Here is an 18,827-nt window from a genome sequence, read left to right as displayed (position 1 = left end):
TAAACTTATTAACAATATTCTTCAGTAGCTGAATAATTGATTATTCTTGGTCTGGTTGTTGAGACAGGATCTTTTCTTTCTGGAGTTTTAGTTATTATGCAGTTTTTTTTTAATTCTCAGCTTGGACCCCAAATGATCAAACTTGTTAGGCAAGTCTGGAGGCAGCATTTCACTGGAGGGTTTCATTCCCTTCTTGGCTGGATGACCCATCTTTCTAGGAGTTTCAGACCATGTGTTGGGGAGAGGAGTGTGTAATCCATTGGACTGTCCACTGGCCCTCTCTAGGATTGGAAGAAATGACTCAGTGTTCACCAGATGTTGTCTGAATTTAATAGGTCTCAGTTTCTCTCCAACCCAGGTGTTATTCATGAATCCAGAGTTTAGCTTGCTTATTTTAAGAGTAAGAGTTCTGTACTCTTCTCTGCTTTGTAGACTCAATTTTCCAGTGATGAATTGCTGTTTGGATTAACTCTTGGGGAGCAGCTGTGATAATATGGCTTCCTCTGAATTGCTTTTTTTCTATTACCAAGGGATAAACTACATTATTATAAGGATGACATAAATACAGTTCATTAAGAGCAAAGAAGTTGGGGTTTGATGATGATAGGAAGGTTGGAATATTCAAGAGGTGAGAGGAGAGAAGCAAGGTTGTGCATGAAGTCCTGGAAGAGGAGAACATGAAGAAGTAGAAGTGAGAGATTCAGATTTTTTTTTTTTGCCATTAAAAGGAGAGGTGAGGAGAATAAGAGTAATAAAATAAGCAAAGATGTCAAGCAGAGCACCAGCAACCCTCCCCATGTCAAGCAAAACTAGAAAGTGAAAAATAAGAAAACAGAAACAACAACAAAATGAACAAAGATGTCACTACCTCTTAGAAAAAATAGAAGGAAATAGTAAAAAGTTAATAAAAGACAAGAAATGATAAAATAGTAAAGAAAAGCCTAGAAACATATGTATCTTAGTATGTACTTGAATCAGCCCACCAATTATCCAGAAGAACAATTTAAAAAATCAATAATTAAAAAAGAAAAAGAAAAAGAAATTAATTTTTTTTTAAAATTAACAGTGCTTCAATTTTCCCGCTGAGGTAGCTGAAGTTGAGTATTTACATCCTATTCTAGATTGACCTTCTGTCCTTCACTTCTTGGGCTCTTTGAGTGAGTCAGGGCTGGGCGATATAATAAACCCAAGCTCTTTTTGTGATTTTCACAACAGCACCTGCTGAAGTAGATTGGAACTATAGGTGCTTAAAATGTCTTTCAGTTTCTCTGTTTGCCAGTATGGGCGAATGGAATTGGAAGTATTTTCTATTAAGATTTTGTCTGGGTATCTTAGGTTGATGCCCTTCCTGGTTGGAAGTGGCACACACAGAGATCTATTTGGGAAGTTCTGGCTACTGTGAAAATGTTCTAAATGGAAATTTTAACCTTTGTTTGAGATATGTATTCTGGAGCCCTTAAGTTCCTTGCACCCCTAGGGCTGAGTGGATGTCAGTTGTGGCTAGGCATCTGAGTTTCTAGTGTCTTCCCAGAGTTCTACCTGTAGGGTATAATGAGAGACCACCCTGAGTGGATGGTACACAGCAGGTTCCCTGTAACCTGCCCACCACCCAAATATGAATTTCTAAGTCTCCATCCCTGATTACATGTCCATCTGCTCAATCTCCCCCGATCCCTCTCAGTTCATTTCATACCACACAGCTCAAAAGGAAATCAGGTCACCATTGTAATCATGCCTGCCCGGACAGTTTCACCAATTCTATTTCATTGGACATTTGCATGTCAGGGCTCAAAGGAGGAGCAGCCTGAACCCTCTTCTGTGCCACTGTTTGGGATCTCCCTGGACCCACTCTTCTCTATCACTGTCTTAGGCTCATAATTGGCCAGCTGCAATTTTGGACATGCAAGAAAAACTGGATGAGACAGAGTGGAGATATTCATCACAGACTGAATGTCTGTAGAACAAGATTTGGCATAAAATCTTCTAGTTTCTCTAGCATTCTATTGAACTTCATTTAAATTGAAGAAAAAGTGCCAATCCCATAATTTTGGAGGTTATCTCCTCTAGTTGGAGTTCTACAAATTTCAATTAATTTCTTTTATTCCCATAGGATGTTTAGAAATGTGCTATTACATTTTTAAATATTTAGGAATTTTACATTTTTAAATATTTAGGAATTTTCCAAAAGTATTAATGTACTCTTTTCTATAGACAGAGTATTATATGCCCAACCAAACATGACCATCTTGTGAGAGCCTCTTGAACCAAAAAAATATGTGTTGAAATGTAAAAGTGATTTTACCCTTAAAGAACTGTGTGTGTAATAGGTATCCTTAACACAACCGGTCTAGGGTATCTTGGGTCTGTCCCACTTTTAAAAGGTCCAAATTCTTGCTACAACATCCTGTATTACAAAAGTCCTGGGTATAAGTTCATTTAAAAAAGGGGGGATTTTGTAGTATTGAATTATAATTCACCATTTCTCAAATGCCACCCATCACTGTTTTTTGTGTCTCTTGTTCAGTTTTTTATCTCCCTACCAACACAGCTCTGTTTGAAAACTAGACTTAGCAAGTCTAAGTAAATAGATGATGCAATTCACTTCTGAGTCAGGGCTGAGCTTTCTGGGCACTAAGTTTGCCTTGCTGGTTTCTGTGGCACAGGTGCACTTGGTGTCCCATTAACACGGTCTTATGATGGAGGGGTACACTGACTCCCCTCTGTCTTCGTTGGCCTTGGTAGACTTCCCCCCACTCCATCAACTCAGCCTCCTTGTCACCCTGGAAACCTTCGTTACAGCATCATGTTCATTTGTTGTTTTCTTGATTATGCTGTAGGTACTCAAAAACATATATTGAATGTATTTATTTGTTTAATAGTGTAGGAGACTGAGGATAGGATACTGAGAAGCATTATTAATGTTAATGAGATAGAGAAGAAGAAAGCAAATAAGAGTCTAAATAATAGTCGAATAGACACAAATAGGACTTACTATATAGAGAGGAGGGTTTCACTGAGTAAGTGACCAGCATCATCCAATAATCAGAGAAATCAGGTACATAAAAATCGAAGCATGACTTTTTGACATGGCAACTAGAAGATCATGGACTAATTTTTCAAGTACATTTTCAGTACAATGAAAAGTACAGAAGCTGGTCTGTCAGGCATCCAGAAATATATGGGAGCAAATTACAGAGGACTGTTGTGGCAGATAAGTGATGATTATGAATTAGTTGAAAATTGATTTAAACCTCATTCAATTTCTGCTATGTTTCTTAAACAATACTGCAGTATTGTTATTTTTCTTTGTACTCTTCCTGTCTTTCAAATACCGTTCTTGTTAATTGGTGTTAGGTTTTGAAAGTCATATCCTCTTTATTGCATCTGTCATTTAGTGAGAAATACTAAATTGGGCATATCAGTGGACTCCTAGATGTGCCACCATTAACAGAATGAGCTTTCCAGCAGTGAGTCAGAAGTCCTAACACCCCTGCTACAGTGAGCTTTCCTGCCACCATGGTGTGAATATTAGATAAGTGTCCCTAGTGTTTTTACAAAGATGGTTGCGGTGTCCACTGCCTACATAGAGTCTTCATTCTCCTCCTGTTTATTTTCAGCCAGATATTCTCTACCATTTCTGGTTGCTGGTGGCTTAGGAAAGGGTAATTTCTAGGTTTTTACGGCCTGAAGCAAACACCTCTGTCAGAAAAAGCTGTCTTATTTCCATTGTAATGTCATCCTTATATTCAGAAGATGGAATTGATTTTACCTCTTGTAGAAGCTTATTCTTATAGTAGATACTAACGTCTATATATGAAGTTTTGGCCATACTTGTGTGTTCCTGGACAATATTGAGTGTGTTACCATGTTGACATCACAGATGCTAATCCAGATCACTCACCTTCACCTTCCTGTATCATTGCATTTCATTCACAGGAAGCATCATCTTCTGTATGAAGAGCTTCTTAAAAATTTTATTTTAACTTTTATTTCTCTTGCCACTTCAAAACTAAGCTGATGACATTTTCCCGTGCTGTAGCCAGAGAGAAAGCTCATGGAGATCGTTTCCAGGTTCACGCTGGTTTGGGTGGTAAGCATATAAACAAGGTACCCTGGATAATAAGGAGATCATGTTGTTTAAGAGGAAATCCTCCTCTTAAAATGCATTTTAGAAAATATATATGAAGTGCATGTCAAGTTTATGTGAGTGCTGTACTCATTAAATATTTTATGACATTAAAACAAATGGTTTTAATGTCATAAAATGAAGCATCTCTCCAATTTTATCCAAATATGCATTTCTCTGATCTTTGTCTATTTATGTAAAAATAAAACATAATCTTTCTCTTAATATTTTGTTATTTATATTTCTCATTAATTATTAAAAAGATATAATATCTGATAATGTCTGTCATAAGAGTTTTACTGAAGAAATAAATGTGTCCAAAATTTTTGTGATTTTTCTCTAGCCAATTTTAGACCACCCAAAGACGTTTGTGTTTTTCAATTTAAAATGACAAAAAGTTAAATATATCAATATTTTGAATGTTTGAGGAGTGTCACTATAATAATTAAATTGGTATAATATTTAAATTTCTTGAGTCATTTTTTAAAATCAGAATTTATTCATAAGTGATTTTTAAAATAAGCATTTATCCAAACAACAAGTAATAAAGTTATGAAGTAATTATTTATGTATATAATAAGATGCCTATTGATTCAAACCTGAGGTAATTATTCTTATAGAAATAAGAGTCAGTAATTCATAGACAGCCTGGAAATATTCAAAGGTGGCAATCTCTAGAAGGAACTCACATCAAGTTAATTTTATTTTTATTTTAAAATAATAAAAGCAATGATGGCCAACATTTTAATAAGTGCGAAGTACCTGAAAGACACTGTAACTTATGTTTTGTATATATTATTTCATTTAATCTTCATAGTCAAATTACAAGGTAAGCCTTTTATGACCATTTTAAAAGTGAATATATTGAGAATTAAAAATATTAAATCAATTGCCCACCAGTCATTTCACTGGGCACATCAGGAGGAGTCTCTGATCCCATAGCCTTGGTCTCAGCGACTGTGCCATGTAGCTGAGGGCACTAACACAGGGCCTTGATTGTAGTTCTGCAGTACCTGCACGGGTCCTGGAGACTCTGAATAAATAAGAAACAACCTATAGTGCTAACAGCTACACTTTTTCAATTCCACTCCAGGACATGGGGCTGGCAACCATGAATAGCTAAGGGAACAGGACTAACCAGAACCTTTGATCCTCTGGCTCTTGTACAAATTCTGGCAATAAAGATTATTTTAACTAAGTCTAAATGTGCTGAATTACAAGGGACCAGCCACATCATTACCTTTTCCAAGTTGTTCACGGGAGATGTGATGCTAGGTTAGGGCACACTTTTTACTTCAGCCCCTTCCTAGGACATGGTACTTATGAAATACCAATGTTGTGATTAAGAATACATTAAAGAACAGAGACAGCCACAGAAAACTGACGAGGGAGAACACATTTCACTAATGTTCTCTGGTCTTTAAGCTAAACAGGATGCAGGCAATTTTATTTTAAAGTCATAGTCATTAGATATACATCTTTTCACATCTAAGCGGAGCCTTCAGAAATGTGATTTCTTTCCCCAAGCTGCCTCTTATTTCCAACTGTGGAAAGCAGTTTCATCTACAACTAACATTTATAGAGTCCATTTCAGTGGAAAACAAGGAAAACAGTGGAAGAATAATCCTTTCAGCTGTACTTCACTCCTCAGTTACATTTTAAAATGTGTACACTTCTCTCACATGTAGCACATATATTTACAGTCTTGGGAACAGAAATTGAATTTTGGCTTAATGGATATGATCCAGATACTTGAAAAAATAGAGATATATTCAGAGCTGTATGAATTCTCTGGGTAATTCTGTTGTTCATCCTTCCTCCTACCTGCTACTTTAACCATCAATCAACACAAGAAGGAAATGTTTGTTTCCAAAATGCCATTTTTTAAAAATATTTTTAATTGATTTTTTAAAAAATAAATGATAGTGGAATGCATTACAATTCTTATTACATATATACAGCACATTTTTTATATCTCTGGTTGTATATAAAGTATGTTCATACCAACTCGTGCCTTCATATGTGTACTTTGGATAATGATGTCCATCACATTCTACCATTCTTACTAACCCCCTGCCCCCTCCTTTCCCCTCCCACCCCTCTGCCCTATTTAAAGTTCGTCTATTCCTCCCTTGCTCCTCCTCCCTATCCCAATATGAATCAGCCTCCTTACATCAGAGAAAACATTTGGCATTTGTATTTTTGGGATTGGCTAACTTCACTTAGCATTATCTTTTCCAACACCATTCATTTACTGCAAATGCCATGATTTTATTCTCTTTTATTGCTGAGTAATATTTCATTGTGTATATATGCCACATTTTTTAATCCATTAATCTACTGAAGGGCTCTAGCTTGATTCCACAGTTTAGCTATTGTGAATTGTGTTGCTATAAACATTGATGTGACTGTGTCCCTGTAGTATGCTGTTTTTAAGTCCTTTGGATATAGTCCGAGGGGAGGGATAGTTGGGTCAAATAGTGGTTCCATTTCCAGGTTTCCAAGGAATATCTATACTTCTTTTCATATTGACTGCACCAATTTGCAGTCCCACCAGCATTGTATGAGTGTGCCTTTTCCCCCACATCCTCGCCAACACTTATTGTTGTTTGTCTTCATAATAGCTGCCACTCCGACTGGAGTGAGATGATATCTTAAAGTAGTTTTGATTTGCATTTCTCTGATTGCTAGAGATGATGAGCATTATTTCATATATTTTTATTGATTGTATATGCTCTCTGAGAAGTGTCTGTTCAGGTCTTTGACCCATTTATTTATTGGGTTATTTTTATTATTATTATTATTATTATTATTGCTTAACTTTTTGAGTTTTTTATATACCTTAGAGATTGTGCTCTATCTGATGTGTGAGGGGTAAAAATTTGCTCCCAAAATGTAGGCTCTCTATTCACCTCAGAGATTGTTTCTTTTGCTGGGAAGAAACTTTTTAGTTTGAATCCATCTTATTTATTGATTCTTGGTTTTAATTCTTGTGTTATAGGATTCTTATTAAGGAAGTTGGAGCCTAATCCCACATAATGAAGATTATGACCTGCTTTTTATTCTATTAGACACAGTCTCTGGTTTATTCCTAGGTCTTTGATCCACTTTGAGTTGAGTTTTGTGCATGGTGAGAATAGGGGTTTAATTTCATTTTGTTGCATATGGATTTCCAGTTTTACCAGCACCATTTGTTGAAGAGGCTATCTTTTCTCCAATGCATGTTTTTAGCACCTTTGTCTAATATAAGATAACTGTAGTTTTGTGGGTTAGTCTCTGTGTCCTCTATTCTGTACCATTGGTCTACCAGTCTGTTTTGGTGTGAATACCATGCTGTTTTTGTTACTATTGCTCTGTAGTACAGTTTAAGGTCTGGTATAGCGATGCCACCTGTTTCACTCTTCCTGCTAAGGATTGCTTTAGCTACTCTGGGTCTCTTATTTTTCCAGATAAATTTCATGATTGCTTTTCCTATTTCTATGAGGAATGCCATTGGGATTTTGATCAGAATTGCATTAAATCTGTATAGTGTTTTTGATAGTATGGTCATTTGGATAATATTTATTCTGCCTATCCAAGAGCAACGTAGATCTTTCCATTTTCTAAGGTCTTCTTTGATTTCTTTGTTTAGGGTTCTGTAGTTCCAAAACACCTTTTTTACTTCTTTAGGATGCTGGTCTTAAATATTTGAACCTGAAGAGAATTAGACTAGATCATTTTAGCCATCTTTAAGTTTAAAGTTTCCCTCAAACAAACTACCTAGGAACAATGACCTCCAGCCACTTCAAAGGAGGACTGATGGGATAGGTAACAGCTCAGTATCATGTCAAGCAACATGGCTGACTTTCTTCAAGTGCTCGACATTGCTCTTCCCCACATTCCGGCCTGACTATATGGCAGCATAGCTCAGAACCTGAGCTACCCCAACTACCCTTGGGGCAAATGTAGGTGTGACTGAATTCTAACTCCAGGGCATCAAGCTATGCAGGGAGCTGCACTAGGACAACAGTGCTGGTCACAGAGTAGCATGTGGAAATTTCCTTTAAATGTATCGGGAGCTCACATCCACATGATTTCCTATAGTGCATGTTTGGTAGGGACAACTGCATATTATCTTATCAATTTTCAAGAGATAATATGTTAAGGCAGTTTATTGTTAGGTTCACCATCTTCTGGATATGTTGTTGGATAGGTGATCCCTAGTAAATGCTGTGTTGGGAGAATATTAGAACATGTTTTATGATACCTAACCATCATCTTGCATATGATGCTATGCTGTCATATTAGGAGGCTGCTGTATTCATGTACAGGATAAGGATTTATAGAGTCTGAAGCTTTAGTTACCTAAGATAAGATCTCAAATTTGTCAGTTATGTAAAAACATCTAAGAATTAAGTAAAAACATAATCAGGCTACCATTTAATTAGCAAGATTATTTACTACTATCGGTAGGTACAGGTATATAAGAAATAAGAGATTAAAGAGAAATAAAGTCACATTTTACACATCAGACTTAAGGCTTCAAGTTTGGTACTTCCTCCCATTAAGTAGTGCGTGTATGAATACATCACCATGAATCCCTGTACTATATGCAATCATAGTGCATCAAAACAATAAATAAAGAATAACTTCAAAATAAATAAATAAATAAATAAATAGTGCTTTTTGAATGTTTGTGTCCATGTGCAGATAAAATGTAATGTACTTTCTAAAATGTATTTATTTTTTTCTTTTTTCAATTTTCAAAAAGACTTTGTTATATATTTCCAAACAATCTTTCAATAGTTATCCTGAGTCTACTATGTACAATAAGACACAATCATTAACTTTAAGAGACTTACAGTTTAAGAGTCAGTTTAAGTATATATAAGAATACTACAAGGTAATATAAATGTGAAATTTATGGCACAGACTAATAAGGCTCTAGTGCTTCAGTTAGAGTTAATTGAGAGTAGCTGAAGCTGTCTAAAAAATTCTTTGAGGTCATGGGATGCTTGACATGATAAACTCTCAATAGTAATAAGCATAGTTAATGGTAAAAATGTGTGTGTGTGTATGTGTGTGTGTGTGTGTGTGTGTGAGAGAGAGAGAGAGAGAGAGAGAGAGAGAGAGGTGAATGTTGTCTGCGTGTAATTTGTCTCTGTAGACAGCATTGAGAGGAGAAGGAAATGAGAACAGGTGGAAACATATGAACAAAGACTCTCTAGTATTATTGCTACAGCAAATGAGGAGAACAAGAAGAATTTCTATTGCTAGTATGGAGCGAAATGGAGAGGGTTCATAGATTTTGCTTACTATGGTGGTGGATTATATGCACACAATAATGAAGAAAAAGAGGAACTACTAAAGAAAAGAAGAATGACTACTGCTGGGAAGATCCAGGGCATACTGATAGCCAAGTCTCTATGGGCATGTCATCAACAGTGATTTCAGTTGTAGTGTATGATCTTGATAATGTGCTCAACCAAGGTTCAGAGGTCAGTGCTGACTCTAGAGCTGGCAGAGCCCTTTGGTGGTGGTATTGGAGCCCTGATTCCTGTGGATTAGCACCTGCAAAGCACCATTCACATCTGTAGTTCTTCCCTTATTTCTATAGTCTCTGCTGGGTTATCTCCACTCTGAGCACATCTGGATTTTTAGGAATGTGGCCATCATGCTGCCAACAGGAAGATGCTTTTCTGAGGAGTAAAGGTAAGCCACCAGGCAGACTCTCTTGCTGATGCTGGTCTGAGGCCAAGGCCAAGACACAAGGCTGATGTGGGAAGTTATTTGAAACAGTGCTTGACATTCACACAAGAAGCTGGAAATGTCAATTGCTGCTTGAGGTAAACATTTATTTTCCAGGGTAAATGTTACAGCCTCTTGTGACAGTGTGTCATTCAAGCGTGCATTTAAAGGACAGCAAGACATCTCGGAAATCACTTTCATTCATAAACCACGTTTGTGTTGAACTATAAAATCACTTAATCTACCAGCTCATTGTGATCATCAAAACAGGGAAGATGCAAAATATTTCCTTCATCCTAAAAATAAAACAAAGTCCTTCTCTCTGCTTCATATTCTTTTTGAATACTAATGCATAAAAGCCCAGATTAAATTAATCTTGGCTGTCACAGTCACACTTGGCGAATGAATCACAAAATAGATTCATCTTTATATGACAAGTTGCCCTTGACAGCAAATTAAAATCTTAATAAGGGTTTTTAAAATACACTTGCATATATACATTCACAACCTCTTTTATTGGAGCTCAATGTCAAAATACAAATTCTTTTGCTTTGTATTTCAGATAATGTGAACTTTTGAGGACATTTTTCAGACCTTTTTATTTTGGGGTTTCAAATTCTCTATTCACTTGAATGCTTTTTTACTATTATTTAAAATAATTGTTTTGAAAAACTTGCTAGAGTTGTCTGATAAAGGCTTGATTTTAAAATTCACATAAAAATAATTTATTAACTGTTTACTATAGCCATGCAAATATTCATGATAAAATTCCCTTCTTCCCTCCCTCCCTTTCTCAATAGCTGGCTTCTTGGGGCCATGATGTAACAGACAAGTTGGAAATCAATTACAGGGATAGAATCCCGTAGCATTGGAGAGGAAAAAATTGTGAAAGGAGGAAGTGATAATGTAACAAAAGAAATAGCAACAAATTTTTTTAAAAAATTGGGCTTTGGTTTGAATTTTACGCACCACATCCTGGCAGAAACATTGTTCCAAATAATAGCAACTGTATGGAAGTGATTCTTGTACTTTCATGTGCATGCACACCACCCCTTGGGATCTTGTTAAATGTAGGTTCTGATTCAGTAGACATCAGGTAGGAAGCAAGAGTCTGCATTTCTACAAAGATCTCTGTGAGGTTGATGTGGCCGATCCATGGATCACACTTTGATAAGCAAGGTAAAGAATGTGCACATGTAAATAGAATATACTTTTATTTCTTTTGAAGGTAAATACAATTGTAAAAATATATCTAGGCAGGTAGTTATAGCTTCTTGAAATATGATGAATTAGCTAGCTACTTCTAATACCTTTGTCTACCTAACTTTGAATTCTACTATTATTATAGGGAAAAAAAGGAAAAACAGTGTCAAAATTAAGAAGAAAAGAAAAATCTTAAAAATTATTTGGTATATATTTTTTTTATTTTATCTTGTTAGAAGAAAGAATGTAAGATATTCTATATTTATCAAAGGGGTTTTAAAATTAGTATATATAAAATAAGGAAATAAGGAATATTCCCACATACCCTAACTACTTTTTACTAACCATTTATTCTTACCTTTAACTCCAAATCTGATGCTTGGTGAAATACTGTGTATTCAATTATCACATTAACATTCATTCCAGATTAAAGGCAAAATTCAAATGCCAAGTCATTTGGAAAACTAAGTTCTTAGATGTTACCTCGGGACTCTTTTTTTTTTTCTTTTACCCCAAAAGAGAACGTTGTTATTAATGGGCTGACCTTCCTAAGAGGTCCTAAACTCAAATGATTGTTTAAAAAACAGCAATCTTGCAAGTCAACTGACATATTCATTTACTCTTTAAGTGCTTTTTAGAAATTCTCTCTTTTGAGGGGTCAATTTAGTTTGTATATCAGATTGGATGTTTTTAGTGAAACTTGACTCCTTCCCTTTCTGTGGGAAAATCACTCCTCCTTCCTTGTATTTAATTCCTCTCTCTTCAGAAATGATAACTGGCAAGTCCTTTTTAGAGTGGTATTTACATTCTGGGTTCTAGGGCACAGATGAGTGGAGACAAGCTCCACCAAAGTACAACAGATAACAAATAATCACTGTGGTGAAAGAGAAATGTCAAAAGTATAAGCCACTAAAATTGTGGGGAAAATTGACAAATAGAAAAACTCATACCTACAATTAGGGTGCTACCATAGCAAAACTCAAAAACTATGCGTTTGCTTTGCAGGCTAATGTCTCTATTAAGAAAACTACCTTTGCAGCCTGAAAAAAATGGTGACTCATAGCTGGCAATGGCAAAGCAGTTTGAATGGCAAATGTCACATTTGACAAACATGTGGCTTTATGCAAGGGAGTTGCAAAAGCAGATATTGCTAATGTGCCTGGGTTGCATTTTCTGCATTTGACCAAATGGGAAAAGAATGGTGTGTTGAAAAACAAAAGAATTTCTCTCTTTCAGAAATTTATTGGAATAAAAATGCTTGTTAAATAGTAATTCTGTTATCCTGACTTATAGAACAGAGAACAGAATGACAAAACCTGTGACATCCAAGACCATGCTGCCGGTTAAAGGAAAACTATACAAAAAACAGAAGTCCCTTATGCTACTTGTCTTATAGGTAACTCAACTTAATAAGCCCTATGAGAAAGACTGGAGTAAGATATGTTAGCTATCAAGTTGAAGGTCATCTGAGTTATTGACATTTAATGAGGACTTTTTTAGAAGTGTGGATTATGATATTATTTTTTTCCCCTGAGGTCAAGAGATACAATGCAAAAAAAAAAAATCTTAACAACATTAATACTAAGTCACTGAAAAATTACTAGTGTTTTTTTTTTTTTCTTTTTTTTGGGGGGGGGTAGGTATTGAACCCAGGTGTGCTTAACCACTGAGCCATATCGCCAGCCCTTTTTTATAGTTTATTTAGAGACAGGGCCTCACTGAGTTTTGCTTAAGGCCTCCCTAAATTGCTAAAGCTGACTTTGAACTCATGATCCTCCTGCCTCAGCCTCCAGTGCTGCTGGAACTACAGGTGTGTACCATTTTGCCCCACTACCAGTGATTTTTAATGAGCTACATTTAATTGCACATTTTTTTGTATATTAGATGTCAAATGACTGACACATAAAGATAAATGTATATATATATGTACACACACACACACATAAATTTAAGACGATTACAGCCATTAGAGTTATTGAATAAACTTTATTTTTTTAGGATAGTTTTAGACTTAGAGAAAATTGTGAAGATAGTACTGGGTTTCCAGGTACCCGAACCTGTTTCCTCTATTATTAACATCAGACCTGATATACCATCAGCATGGTATATCAGTCACAGGTAAGGAAGCACTATTGATATACAAATGACTAAGAACAATGCTTTATTTAGATTTTCTTGCTTTTGTTGGAGGGCAGAGGATTCCTGAGGATAGAACTCATAGAGATCCTCTACCACTGAGCACCACCCCTGCCCATTTATTCTGTACAAATTATTAGGGTCTTGATAAGTTGCTGAGGCTGGCCTCAAATTTTCAATCCTCCTGCCTCAGCTGAGTCACTGGGATTACAGGCATTGGCCACCACTCCTGGACAGATTTTCTGTTTTTTACCTAATCCCCCCCCTTTTTTTTTTCTTTAGTAACCTATCCAAGATACCACATTAGTTTAATTGTCACGTCTCCTTAGGCTTCTATTTTTCTGTGACAGTTTTTCAGATTTCTTTTCTTTTCTTTTTTTATGACTTTGACAATTTTGAGGAGTAATGGTTGGATTTTTTTTTTTTTTTAATCTGTCACAAGTGGGATTGGTCTGTTGTTAGTTTTCCCCATGATTAGACTGAGGTTCTGGTTTTAGGGAGTAAGACCACAGAGGGAAGGTGACATTTTTATCACATCATATCAAAGCACATACTGTGACTTGGTGTTAATACTAACCTTGATCACCTGGGTGAGGTAGAGGTTTTCAGGGTTCTCCACTACAGTCCCTCTTGCTGTCCTCTTCTCCATACTGTAACACTTCAAGGGCGTGGGGGGTAGGGGGCTCATTATGTACCTTCCACCCACACTCAAAAAAATAGGTAACTGTTTCTCAGCACTGAGGACAAAATATCTGTACAAATTATTAGGAATTATCTTCCATGGGGAATTTTCTATTATTCTCATTTGCTTATTTATTCACTCAATTGTTCACATAGGACACTATGGACTCATGGATATTCATTTTCTATTTTGGTATATCATCCAAGAGCACTTTGTTTTTGTTACTCTGTCTTTGGCCATTGGGAACTCTTTCGTGGTCTCTTGTGTGCCTTTGCCATAATCATGTTGTGTGGGCGGTTGCTTTTAAGCTTATTTGCTCAGGCTCATCTTGTACATTTCCTGAACCAGACTTGGAATCAGCTGTTTCTTCTAGGAGTGTTGGTTTCTTCTTCTGGAGAAAGGTAATATAGAAAGCAAGATCTGGATACTATGTAAGCATGTGACTGTTAGTGAGTCATTGCTTCTGTGCCCTCTCAGTTGACAAAGCACAAGAAAGTGTGTGACCTGCGTCCTGTCCTGTTTATGTACATTTGTATTTGTGTGTGTCTAATAGTTTTACATGTAAAAATGTTCACATAAGCTAACTGGATTACCTTAAGCTGAATATGACTCCATACTGATGTCTGCTCCTCAAACCCATTACCATTTGGATCTGGCAGAATTTTCCTCTTCAGTATGTATAACTTCCCTCTCCAAAGATGAAAACCTGGCTCAGGATATCTACTAGCCATTTAGCTAATGGCTCAACTCAAGTACACATGTACGTTGTTTTCTCTACTGGGAAACAACTTTATCAATCAGTCTACAGGACTAAGGTACCATTTCTTTTTGACTTCACAGATAATAGTCATTTCAAAAGGAACTTAGGTCAGCATCTCCTTCCTCCAGCTCCTTCAGGTGAGATTATTTCATTTTTCTGTAATATAGTCAGTGTATATTTATTTATTCATCAAATTTTGTATTTTACCTGGTTTCTCCTGACTTTCAATATGGTTTGTTTTAATTTGCATATCTAAGGCTTAATTTTTGTTCTATAAAGCTTTGTGGGTTTTGACATTACAGTATCATACAAAATAGCCTTGCTGTCCTGACAATCCCCTGTACTTCTGTTCATTCTTCCCCACCTTCACCCTCTTCCTGGCAAACACTAATTTATTTATTGTGTCTATCTTTTTGCCTATCCTAGGTGTCATACAAAAGGAATCACATGCTATGTAGTCTTGTCAGACTGACTGCTTTCAATTAGCCAAGAGCATTTAAGATTCATCCATGTCTTTGTGAGGCTTCATTATTCATACCTTTTTATTGTTTGAATAGTATTTAATGCTAAAGATGTTTATCCTCAAATATTGAAAGATATATTAGTTACTTCCTATTTTTGGAAATTATGAATACAGCTTTTATAAATACTTTTTTTGCACGTTTTAAAATCAGTTTGGTAAATATTTATGGGCGTGATTACTGGGTCATATGGAAGACTGTTTAGTTTTGTAAAAAATTGCCATTCTGTCTTCCAAAGTGTAATAATTTGAATTCCCAGCTCCAATGAATGAGATCTCTGACTGTATGCTTGCCAGCAATTGGCATTGCTCTTTTTTTGGGGGGGGGTACTTAAGAATAAATAGGTGTGTAGTGGTTTTCATCATTAGTTTAATTTGCATTTTGCTAATGAGATACAACACTAGCATCTTTGTCTTTTCATGTGCTAATTTTTCTTTTAGTGATGTGTCTGTTCAGACCTTTTGACCATTTCTTAACTTAGTTTTCATGCAGTTGAGTTTTAAGGGTTCTATACATCATTAGAAACAAATGTTTTATTAGATGTTTTGTAATTATTTACTCCCACTTGGGGACATGTCTTTTTATTCCACTAACAGTTTCTTTTGCAGAGCAGACTTTTAATTTTTAATAATGCTCAACTTAAGAATTTTTCCTACTGGATCATGCATTTGCTCCTATGTCTAAAAACTAAAAATCAAATGAAAAGTCAAGTAAATCACTTGTGTTTTCTTCTAGAAATTTTATACCTTAGTATTCTATATTTATTTCTATGACTCATTTTGAATTAAATTTGTGAACAGTGTCTGAACCATATCTAAGTTCATTTTTTTGGCATGAGTGTGCAATTGACCCAAAATGTTTTGGTTAAAAAACAATTTTTTTCTCCACTGAATTACTCTTGAGTCCTTATAAAAACTCAGTAGACTATATTTGAGTCTATTTCTGTTTTCAGTCCACTGGTATTTGTGTTGATTTCTTTTTTCAAACACCATGCTCTTGATCACTGCAAACTTTATAATAAGTTTTGAATTTGGGTGATGTGAGTTCTCCAACTTTGCTCTTTTTCAGTGGACTATTCTTGATCTTCTGCATTTCCACTTATAGCTTGCAGTCACACGTTGCTTAATGCTGTGATATATTCTGAGAACTGTGTCATTGGGCAATGTCTTCAATGAGTGTTTTTACATGCCAAGTTGGCTAGGGTGTGATTAGGAGATGGGACCACTGTCATATATGTGGTTCATCACCGAACAACATGTTATACATGACATTGCTGCTCTTTAGAATCAGTTTGGTTATGTCTAAATAGTTTGCTGAGATTTTGGATGTGGAATATCTATTTATATCATCTTTTTCTCTTTCATCAGTGTTTTGTAGTTTTTCACATATAGATCCTTATATGTTCTGTTAAGACTTGTAATAAGTAATTCATTTTTTGTGTGTGCTATAGTCAATGGTATTGCCTTTTTAACATTTCAGATTCCAATTGTTCATTCCTGTTGTAGGTGAAATAAACAACTATATGTTGATATCATTCTCTATGACCTTGATATATTCATTATGTCTGAAATTCTTTTATCTTTTAGGATTTTCTGCATATAAAGTCATTTGTGTGACAGTTCTATATGTCCCTTTCCAATCTGAATATTTTTAAATTCACTTTCCTTGTTTTATTTGTATTAATTACAACTTCCAGTACATGTCAAATAGAAATAGTATAGGAGAATATCATTGCTTTGTTTCTAATCTTGAGGGAGAATCATCCACTTTCTCACCAGTAAACATGATACTAGGTGTAGGTTTTTGGTACATGTTTTTTTTTTTTTTTAATCAAATTGAGTAAGTTTACCTCCATTGTGAGTTAGCTGAAAACAATTTTTTTAATCTTAAAAGGCTGTAAGATTTTGACAAATGCTTTTTCTGCATCTATTGATGTGATAGTTTGAATTTTTTTCTTAGCTTGTTGTTATGATAGATTACATTTTTTAAAAATTGCTGAACCACTTCTTTTATACATTTTATTCTAGGTATGCAGTAATCCCACTGGGTCATATTGTATATTTAAAATCACATCACTGGCCTTGATTCACAAAATTTCTAGTTAGAAATACTACACATATGAATAAGACACACACTGTTCTCTAATTTTATCTTTTGATAAAATGATAAAGATAATAAAGATGACTTTATCTGCTTTTGATATTAAGATAATTCTGGCCTCATAAAACATGTTAAGGACTATGCCCTCTACTTCTGTCTTCTGTAGTATATTTTTATTGTTATTTCTTCTTTGATGGATGGTAGAATCCATCAGTGGTTATCTGAGCTTGGTGATTTACATTTTTGGAAGGTTATTTATTACCCATTAAACTATTTAGGCTATCTCCCTCTTCTGTGAGTTTTTGTAGTATGTGTCTTTCAAAGAATTGGTCTATTTTACCTGTTATCAAATATTACAGTATATGATTGCTTGTGTATCCCTATATTACTATATTATAGACAATTTTAATATCTTTAAGATCATGATGGCATCTCTTTTATTTATGATATTGCCAATTTGTATCTCTCTGTGTCTCTCTGTGTCTCTGTTTCTCTCTCTCTCTCTCTCTCTCTCTCTCTCTCTCACTCACTCATACACACACACACACACGCACACACACACACACACATCTTTTGTGTAGTCTGATTCAAGTTTTACTAATACTATAAATTCCTTTAAAAGAGCAGCTTGTGGTTTTAATCATTCTATTGCTTTCCTGATCCCAATTTCATTGATATCTGCTCTAATTTTTATCATTTCTTTTCTTCAGCATGCTAAGGCTTAAAATGGTTGTTTTCTTCTAGGTGGAAGCTTAGAATATTTATATTAGTTCTTTCATCTCTTCTAACATGTATTTAGTGTTATGAAATTCTAAGGACAGTTTTTGCTGTATTGTATAAATTTTAAATTTTATTTTAGTTTGAAATCACTTTACTTTCTCTTGAGAGCTCTTCTTTGATCCATGGGTTATTTAGAATTGTGCTTATTTAATGTCCAAATATTTGGAAATTTTCAAAATATATTTTCATTATTGATTTTCCACATAATAATAGTTTGCTTTGGTATCTATCTACCTATATATATATATATATATATATATATATATATATGTGTGTGTGTGTGTGTGTGTGTGTGTGTGTGTGTATATATATATATATATATATATATATATATATACTTTGTTATTTCTAAAGTAGTTTATGCTACATAATATACCCAGCATGTATACTATTTTGATGAATGTTCCATAATCCTGAGAAAAAAGTATTCTTTTGTGTTATTAGGTGGAATATTACATAAATATTAGATCAAGCTGATTGACAGTTCTATTGAGGTCATCTATATCCTTACTGATTTAATGTCAGCTTGAGCCATCCACTTACTGACAGAAGGACATTGAAGTTTCCATTTGTAAGTAGATTTGTACATTTCTCTTTTCAGTTCTACCAATTTTCACCTTATGTATTTTGTCATTCTATTGATAAGTACGTTTGTATTTATGAGAGTCATATTTTATTGATTCCATTTGTCATTATATAGTGTTTATCCATGATCCCAAAATTTGTGCTGATGTCTACTTTGTTTGGTGTTAGTATGGTGTATATGTCTCTACCTCAATACTTTTAACTAAG

The sequence above is a fragment of the Callospermophilus lateralis genome, chromosome 13 (genome assembly GCF_048772815.1).
Source record: "Callospermophilus lateralis isolate mCalLat2 chromosome 13, mCalLat2.hap1, whole genome shotgun sequence".
Taxonomy (NCBI): domain Eukaryota; kingdom Metazoa; phylum Chordata; class Mammalia; order Rodentia; family Sciuridae; genus Callospermophilus; species Callospermophilus lateralis.
The sequence above is the reverse complement of the archived record's forward strand: the minus strand, read 5'-3'. Positions refer to the sequence as shown.